This window comes from Lithobates pipiens, unplaced genomic scaffold, assembly GCF_037356315.1.
Source record: "Lithobates pipiens isolate NorthernLeopardFrog02 unplaced genomic scaffold, aLitPip1_a1.2 Scaffold_11, whole genome shotgun sequence".
Classification (NCBI taxonomy): Eukaryota; Metazoa; Chordata; class Amphibia; order Anura; family Ranidae; genus Lithobates; species Lithobates pipiens.
Window position 1 is genome coordinate 12,290,472 of NW_027507696.1, and position 10,144 is coordinate 12,300,615.

The following is a 10,144-nucleotide window of genomic DNA, read 5'->3' on the forward strand; positions in this document are numbered from 1 at the left end:
CGGCCCATCTGAGTACCCGAGTACCTGTCACAGCCCATCAGAGTACCCGAGTACCTGTCACGGTCCATCAGAGTACCCGAGTACCTGTCACGGTCCATCAGACTACCTGAGTACCTGTCACGGTCCATCAGAGTACCCGAATACCTGTCGCGGTCCATCAGAGTATCCGAGTACCTGTCACGGCCCATCAGAGTACCCAAGTACCTGTCACAGCCCATCAGAGTACCCGAGTACCTGTCCCAGTCAGTCTGAGTACCCGAGTACCTGTCACAGTTCATCTGAGTACCCGAGTACCTGTCACAGTTCATCTGAGTACCCGAGTACCTGTCACAGTCCATATGAGTACCTGAGTACCTATCACCGCCCTTCAGACTACCCAAATACCAGTCACCAGGCCATCAGAGAACCTGTCACCAGGCCATCTGAGTACCTGTCACCAGGCCATCAGAGTACCCGAGTACCTGTCACCAGGCTATCAGAGTATTCAAGTACCCATCACAGGCCATCAGAGTACTCAAGTGCCTGTCACCAGCCCATCAGAGTACCAGAGTACCTATCTGCAGCCCATCAGAGTACCTGAGTACCTATTTGTAGCCCATGCCTCATAGAATATACGTTGGGGTGTTTGCTTTCCAAAATGGGGTCATTTTGTGGGTAATTTCACTGTCCTGGTGCCCCAGGACCTTCAAAAGTGTGATAGGTAGGAATGAAATGAGATGTGTCATTTATGCTCCTAGAACGCCTGAAGTTACTACTTCAATGTTTGGCCTCTCTATGTGACCAGGCTGTGTAAAAGTCCTACACATGTGGTATCGCCATACTCGGGAGGAGGAGCAGAATGTGTTTTGGGGTGTAATTTTTGCTATATACATGCTGTGTTAGAAATATCTTATAAATTGACAACTTTTATTTATAGCACAAAACATAAAAAACCCACTAGTGATTAAATACCACTAAGGCCCCTTTCACATATGCGGACAATATGTCTGTATTTCATCCATCCGTTTGCGGATGAAATACGGACATACATGCATCCCTATGGGATAGCGGGTGTCTGCGGATGAACATTGTCCGCCTCCGCAACTGTCCGATTCTGCAGACGGAGGAAAATCCTATTTTTCTATCCGTCTGCAGAGCGGATCAGATGAACACGGACAGATGGTCCGTGCTCATCCGATCCCCATAGAGGAGAGCGGAGAGCTGACAGCGGGGACAACGGAGCGAGCAGATCATCACGGGACGGATCATTACTGATCCGCCCCGTGTGAAAGGGGCCTTAAAGAAAGCTCTATTTGTGTATAAAAAATGATGCAAATTTCATATGGGTACAGTGTTGCATGACTGAGTAATTGTCATTCAAACTGTAAGAGCTCTGAAAGCTGAAAATCGGTCTGGTCAGCAAGGGGGTGTAAGTGCACTGTATTGAGGTGGTTAAATAAAAAAATTTAATAAAATAAGTTGGTTACTGAAAATCAATAGAAGAAGAGCAGTTTTGATCCATTACTTACAAGGTTAAAATCATTTAAATCACCAGTTTGATTAAAATAAAGTAGAAATATACATCATATAACTTCTGAATAAAAACCAGTCCCTAGCAACATAGTGCTAAAAATACATCTAAAAGCCACTATCTCTTTTTAAAAAGCAATATAAATAATTTTTTGTCAATAACACAATTGATGTCTCAATCTATATTGCGTCTGAAAGGAGAGAAAATGTTAAGTTTATTTACCCAGCGCATTTTAAGCTTGGACACTTTGTGTCTGTGTCTTATTGCAACCCTTGCAATGTGTTTTGAGCTCATCAATTCCTACAAACTTGAAATCTTTGGGATTTCTGGCGTGTACCCTTCTGAAATGTGCTGAAAGGCTGTGGTGTTTGTACCCATGTCTAATATTATAGATGTGTCCCCTGAGTCTATCCCTCAGGTGTCTTGTGGTTCTACCCATATATTGCTTAACGCACGTCCATTCAAGGAGGTATACGTATTGCATACTCTTCTTGGTGGAAAAGAAATTAGTTATTTTCTCTGCAAATTACAAATGACACATCTATTACGCAGCTAAAACCCTTTCATGTTGGAAAAAAATTCCACCTTTTTGGGAGGGTTTATTATATTAGGTGTAATATAAGCGGTATATGATATCCTCTTTATCTGAAGAGGTGGCGTACAATCATTACAGGACTTTATGAATTTTCAAAATGACAGTTAAAAGAATATTGTATTGACCTATACACACAGTAATAAGGAATTACACTTCCTAGATTTAACCTTGATGGTTGAGGAAGGAAATATAGTCACAAAGTAATTTTTAAGAGCACGGATAGAAACAGCTATATTCCTCTATCCAGCTGCCATAACCCTATCTGGCGTAGAAACATACCAAAGGGACAATTTGTGCAAATGCAGAGAAACTGCATTGATTTATCTGAATATATGTCATAAGGTAATATCCTAAAGGAATGATTTGTGCAGAAATGATACAATGAAACAGAGTTGGATACATTGATTCATCGAGTAGCACAAATAGACAGATCCTCTTTGCTAATTAAAAAAAAGTAAAGACAGAATCAAAGTTTTCCTGTTCATTCATTACCAATTTCTCCACTCAGCACTGACAGATTAGGAGAATAATTAAATGCCATTGGGATATCCTTAAGCAAGACTCTACTCTTTAAAAACTTCTCCCAGATAATCCACAAGTAGGAGCTCCACCCAAAAGGGCAAGCTCCGCTTATTTGACTCCTCCCCCTTCCCCTGCCACATTTGGCACCTTTCAGGGTGAGGGGGGAGCATGTAACTTGTATTGACAGGTACTGGCTCCAATTTCCTGCTTACTTTTCCACAGTGATGTCACCCAGAAATTGAGCCCCCCTCCTACTTCCCTCACCGCTGGGTCATTCAGTGTGCTGCGCAGTAGGGAACAGCTTCACTGCTGGGTTCCCTTGTAACAAATGGCAACGGCCAGAAAAAAAGATCCTGGGTTAGAATATCCCCCCACAACCAATACAAATACTTTTAACACCAGTGGTGGCTGTGTTTTTTTTTGGGTGGGGGGTGGCAAACAATCACCCCCATCAGTTGGGTCAACTGCATACCCGCCACCCCCCAATCGGTCACCAGCCCCGCACATAATCATTCATCTTGGTTGTGGGCAGTGCTCCTATGAGCGGTGGGCGGCGGCTTCCCCTGCATCTCCTCCTCTGAATCACAGTTGCTTCCACCGTGCAACTCCTCCTCCTAGGAGGCCAATAGGATCACTGGTCCTTTCTGCCAATTGGGTGGCGGGACCCAGGACCCACTTCCTGGTTAGGTGGAAGGAGAATTGGTGTGACAATAGCGAATATTCATTCGCTATTGTCACACAAGCTCTAATCACATGCTTTGAGAAAAAAACATTGGAATCCATACGTCCCGCGCCCCTCATGTAGATTAGGGGGCCAGATGCATGCATAGGGGGGAAGCAGCGCCCCTGCGCCCTGCATTATGGGCGGCCACTGTGTAACACTTTCATCTACTTGAGAAAGTTTTGGAGGAAATGAATGCTTAAAAACAGCATGGAGTAATGTTTGGTAGATTAGTAATAAGAATTTTTGATTCTTTCATTTTAAATAAAAAGACAGAATATTTAATACAAAGTGACTATTCAGTTTTGAATAGAGTTGTTACAATTTTATATTATTGGGATATTTTTAAACAATGTTGCAAAATTAGTTTAAAAATTTGGAAAATCTAGTATTGTGTAATGCCTCAAATACTGGACATTTTAAAAATGGCAGTAGCTTTAGCTGTAGAAAGCTGTAGTTGTAGAATGAGTTTTGCAGCGTTTTTGCAGTAGCGTTTTTCAGTTTAGCTTTTTTTAAGTAAAACTATTCTCCCACAAAAGCTAATAGCTTAAAAATGTTGATAAACACCAAAAAGCTAGTTTTTTTTAGCGTTTGCTTTTTTAGCAGTTTTAAGCTGTTATCAGAGTTAGAGCATTTTTACAGCTGAAAAATTCCTCTCAAAACCCACTGGTTCTGCAGAGTTTTTTTCCAGCTTGAAAACGCCCTTACCAAAAAACACTGATAACAGCCTATGTGTGCATGGACACATAGGATAGCATGCTAAAGAATTTACTGGCTGCAGAAAAAAAATCGCCTGAAGCCAAAAACAGCAGCTGTAAAAATATGTTGTAGTGTGCACGAGGCCTAATTAGTTAAAAGGTAAAACTGCTAAATAAACTGATATTTTTTTTTTTTAGGATTGCAGGCATTTAGTGTCCTTGGGGCATTATTTACATGAAATAGGGGCACATTCTTCTTCTATTTTGTTGCAAAATATAGTGGAGATGTAAGGGCCCATTCATGCAAGAACTTACCTGACACAGGAGCCAGCGATGTCACTGCTGTCCCCTGTAGTCCAGAGCATCCATCTTCTTCCGGGTATCGCTACTCCGGCCACTCACAGCATTGGAACAGCGAGGACGTCACTCCCACGCATGCATATCGCCGTTAGCAGCGGCATGCTGCTAACGGCGATAGTGCGCCTGCACGCCGCTGTCTACGGCGCATGTGCCGTAGACAGCTGTCACTGTCGTTTAATAAATATCTCCTAAACCGCGTAGGTTTAGGAGGTATTTCTTGGACCTTAATCTAGGCTTACCTGTAGGTCAAAGTGGTTTGTAAGGGTTTACAACCACTTCAAGGGTCTATTTTTTTTTTTTACCAACCATTCTCTGTTAGAGAACCAATCACTGTCATTTAAAACACATAGACCTGGAAGATTCTCCTGTAGAGAATGTTTTCTGGATGTCAGGTTCACTGCATTATAAATAGACTCCATTATGTTTATCTTGCACATCGATATTACATACATCAGTATGAGGCTTCTTTCACAATAATGGATGGACTGGGTCCATCTGATAGTTTCTCAGGCAGACCCAATCAGACCCTCCTGTCTTATTTATGGAGCCACAGGTGTCAACCAACGTGTGTCTACACTGCCGACATCAGAGCCGATCCTATCTGCTAAAAACCGATCTGGCAGATGGCAGTTGGGTATAAATAGACAGCAGGTCCCTTTACATCTGACCACCCATAGAGGAGAGTGGGCTGTGTCTGTGTCAGTTCTACATAAGTGGAGTGGACACAGACCCGTAATCCACCTGCTCAGTGAGGATCAGCGGACAGATTCCACACAGATTCCAATGGAGCCCACCCTGTGTGTAAGAGGCCTAAAAGAAACAATCAGGGTCATTGCTGTGGGTATCATCAGTTGTATTTTATTTGAGTTTATATAATATATTGACTGTTTCAAAAATATAGTATTTAGCTTATTGACTGCGAAGGTTTACGCTTTACATATATGCTGGCAGTATTTTTTTTACAACCCCACTGTGTAAAGCACGCCATAGTTTTCTTAACAGAAAGAGCTAAAATAATAAAAGAAGATGGTTTATCTACATCTTGTTGCCCTTTCTGCTAATCACACATTGGTATGAGAACCACACATCCATATATGTGATATGCCATGCAAAATAAATGATGCCATTTCCTGTTCTCTCATATATAGGCAGTTGTTATGTACAGACATCACACAAATGCACACATACTACTTATTCACAATAATGAAGACTTTACTGAGCCTCTTTATTGCAGTGATCTGGTTATCAGGTGAGATGATCCTAAAGGTGAAAGTCATGTAGAGATAAAGTGACATTTTTCTCATCTATAACTTTATATTGTATAATTTCAGGTGTCCGGTCTGCAGAACAACTTACCCAATCAGAGCCAGCGGTGATAACGCCGGGGAACTCTCACACACTGACCTGTAAAGCTTCTGGATTTACTTTCAGCAGTCAGTGGATGAACTGGTTCAGACAGATTGGAGGAAAATTACAATGGGTGAGTGCTATGTATGATTCGGGTAACATACACTATCATGATGATGTTAAAGGAAGATTCACAATCTCCAAAGATAACAGTAATAACATGCTGTATCTGAAAATGGACAACATTAAACCTGAGGACTCTGCTGTCTATTACTGTGCAAGAGACACAGTGATCAAAACATCTCTTAGCTAGAACAAAAACTCATCTTTCACTCTCTCATTTGATCAGCAGGGGGCAGTAGTAACATGTAAAGTTAAATCCTAGATATAATAAGCAATCATATTCTGATTGGTTTATAAGTATGGATATATGTACTCCCTCTGTGACATTATAGGAAAGTTTATATAGAACACTCCGCTTGTTATGTACCCTGGGAAAGCATGTGGCACTTCTGGTCACCTACTTTAGAATGTTTAAACACATATAATGTCACTTTCTACTGCCTTGATGTTCTTTTCCCACTTCATGTTAGCTGTGTACCTGAAAAGGAGATCTATAGTGAAAGAGGTACTGAGCTATTTTACAGGTATCCAGTGTAGTGTGCAGCACAACTTGACCCCAATGGTGATATGGCCAGTAAACTTCTACACACGGACCCGGAATGGTTCTGAACTCGCTTTAAGAGACGACTGAATGAATTGGGACAGACAACTTCCTGACAAACAAGTATAATGTCTGGCCTATATTAGCAGTGATCGGGATATCAGATACTATCATGATTCTGTTAAAGGAAAATTCACAACCTTCACAGATACCAGTAACAATATGCTAGCCCTAAAAATGGACAACATGAAAGCCAAACACGCTGCTGTGTATTATTGTACAAGACACACGCATACGGGTGAATTATTAAAAGGTGTCATAAACACCCTTTATAATTCTGCTGGGGCGCAGCTCAGAAAGTGATGGGGCAAGCACCCAATTCATGAACTTGTCAGAAACAGGTATATGAATCTAACTTTAAAACATTGCATACATTGCTAGTTGCATACATAAATGAATGTGCTCTTATAAATACATAAAAAAAGATGAATTTATGTATGCAACTAGGAGCAGTGTTGTGGTTTTAAAGTTGGTACAATAAGTTCTTTTTTTTATAACCTATATTACAGCAGCAGCCCTATAATTTATAATTTAGGTTAAATGAACACAGATAGATTGCCACTGTTTCCATAGCGCCGGTATATCACCAGAATTTTGAAGGTATATGAATCTGTTGGTTGGTGTAGGACAAAATATCCAAACTGGACACTCGTTCCTGAGTGCATTCCCACCCTCTCTTCCTTGCCACTGCATCCTTCACACTGACAGGCATATGGCCAAGGAGTTTGTACTGGGGTGAGCGGAGCATGATAAGGAACTGAGACTCATACCCCATCAGGTCCACTTTATTTTTGATTGACAGCACACAACAATGTGAGATTTACAAACGCTATTCAGTTCAGTATCTTTTGAATCCTCCAACTGCCATGTGCTGTCAATCAAAAGTAAAGCAGTCCTGATGGAGAACTACTCTTTCAGTTCCCCATCAGGCTCCACCTACCCAGTAACAAATCATTCCCCAAATATTCTTGGCCTTTTAACTAATATCAGTGCAATTTTACTGCCTGATTTTGGCCATAGGTAATGACCATCACCTGGCCCACTTGGGCTGGGATAGTTTCCACTGAATGCCCCCCATTCCGTTATTGGGTAGGCTGCTGCCAGGCGTGCACAGGGGTGATTGCTTGCCGTACCATTCGTTATGATTGGTTATAGGTGAGTAGGTGGAAAGATGACGGTGGTAAGTGCAGATGCTCTAAATATGATTCAGCTGGTTGTAACCACGCCTAAAAGGGTGGCTGTGGGTTTGTATGTTGTGCAAAAGGCTATTATTGAGGACATGTATACCAGAAAGATACCGGCACATAGATGTAATATGTTAATTGAGTCTGCTGCAGTAAAAAAAAAACGTTTATGGGTGGGCTGTAGAACAAATGTATAAACACAATGTGAGGACTGCGCCAACTTTATAAGAAAATATATATATATATTTCACCAACTATTGTTATTACCAAACCATAAGTGTGAATCCCAACCTAAATCCAAGCAATCAATGTTCACTGATACAAATGAATCCTTACTTAAACTATGTTCATTGTACCTAATATAGTGTAAACAGTGTCCAAATAGATTATATACTTTTAAGGGACAAATCCCAGCAAAACAAAAATATATAAGTAAATATAATAGTGAATCTAAAATAGAACCCCCCCCCCCCCTTTTGGTGCAAAAAAAACACAATCTAGTAAAACAGTAAAGTGCATAACCAATAATGTCAGTCGAACAAAAACAATCTCCATGTAGATATAGTCCCAAGTGAATAGCCTCAGTGAGTGATCACCAACTCCTATTCCTTAATGCAAAAAAACACAATGTAGTAAAACACAAGACAAAGCAAATTATTAAAGCCGCAGGACCCACGTGACCTATGTTATGGAGTGTAGCTGCGGATTACAGTATGTGGGAAGAACGACAAGGGCGCTGTCCGTTCGGATAGGTGAACATGTCAGGAATATTAGAAAGGGCTATAAGCACCATAGTGTTTCAAAACACTTTAGAGAAATACATAAAAGAGATCCGCGACACCTAAAGTTTTATGCCATTGACAGAATAGAACAAAATTGGAGAAATCTAAATCTGAGGAGAGAAATATCACATAATGAAACCTACTGGATATTCAAATTAAACACAATGAAACCGCAAGGGCTGAATGTGTGTAATGTACTAGAATTTAGATTTTATTTTATTTTATCTTATTTTTTCTATTTTCATTTCTATTTTAATTGCTATTTATTATTTTCAAATTTTCATAATTGTTTTCATATTTTTGTGTGCATTTATGATTTTTATTTTGGGATATATGCCACCAGAGGGCTCTGTAACTCTCATCCAGCGTCATCTCTGCCCAGACCAGCCTGCTTAATTCAGCTGTCTGCTCCTTGTGCTGTTTTTCTCCCAAAAACAGCACCTGCAATCCATACTGCGACCAGTACCTTTCCTGGTTGGAGGGGAGAACTTTGCCCTGGTGACTCTGCTCACAGGCTAGCGCTTCCTTCCAGAGTTTGCAGCAAATAGAATCAAACCATCCCAGCAGGACCTGCTCTGATACTGGTCCTCTTTGCTGTAGCTGCATATCTCGCAACCTCCTTCTGAATTCCTCTTCCATGGTGGCTGTTATCTGTACCTCTCCTCCTCTCCTGCTATACGGACCTTGGATCTAGGTGGAGGTTTGGATGTCCCAGACTGCAGGAAGCATCCCACTGCTTGCCACCAATGTGACGAAACGTCCCTACACTCCGCTTGAGTGCTTTCGCCATATACCACTTCCACCCAGTCTGAATATATATATCAAACATATACAGGTGCATCCAAACTAGTTTTAAACATCAAACAGATAATTGATTTCACGTAGCGCTATTACACGTGTGTTACCTATCAGCACACACTACCTAAAATACTAAATGATCCTGTGTGGATCAATGTGCTATAAATTATAAACACAAATAACATGAATTGCACAAATCACCACCATTCAGTGAATGTATTAGTTCACATCTAAAAATAAGTGACTGGTATAATCAACTAAAAAGTGAATATAGTCCATCAACCAGAAAATAATAAAATTTCCAGGATCCAAAGTCCATCTATAAGTGCATAAGCAAATCTTCAGTGTCCAAATCAATTTAAAAAGTAACTCCTTCACCACACCATCCGTGTTTGTGATCCCCCCTTCGTGAAAACACTCACCAGCTGTTCAGCCTTACACTCTCGTGTCAGGCTAAAGGAGCTTTTCAAAACCTCTCATGAGATGGTTCAAACACACTGGCACATCCGATTAGATATCCTCCACTTAGGCACTTCAATGTATATGTATATACCTCAAAAGAAATCAAAGAGGGAGCCCCCAATAGTGTAATACCATCAACACACTTTAATTTTAAAAAATATCACTCTTTATGCACTCACATGAACAAAAAACGAGTAAATCACTTCAAAAGAGTAAAAAATCACTTCACGCTTCCACTTCACAAAATGCTCTGAATACGTCAGGGCATTGGTGGTCACAGCGGACTTATCAAGTAAGGTGCTGGATCGCTTTCTCTCACCCCTCCTCGTGCGTCCCGCCTGGTCCTTCACAGCAGGTCCGTTTGAATAGGGCGCCTTTAGCTTAATGGTCCAGTCCTCTTAGTCCAAAACCTCCTCTCAGCTCTGTGTATGTCAGATCAAT

At 41.0% G+C, this 10,144-nt stretch overlaps 1 pseudogene; it reads left to right on the forward strand.

Annotated features, from left to right (window-relative positions):
* Positions 1-5,609: 5,609 nt before the first annotated feature.
* On the forward strand, positions 5,610-6,066 carry LOC143961069 (Ig heavy chain V region 3 pseudogene; annotated as a pseudogene).
* The last annotated feature ends 4,078 nt before the right edge of the window (positions 6,067-10,144 follow it).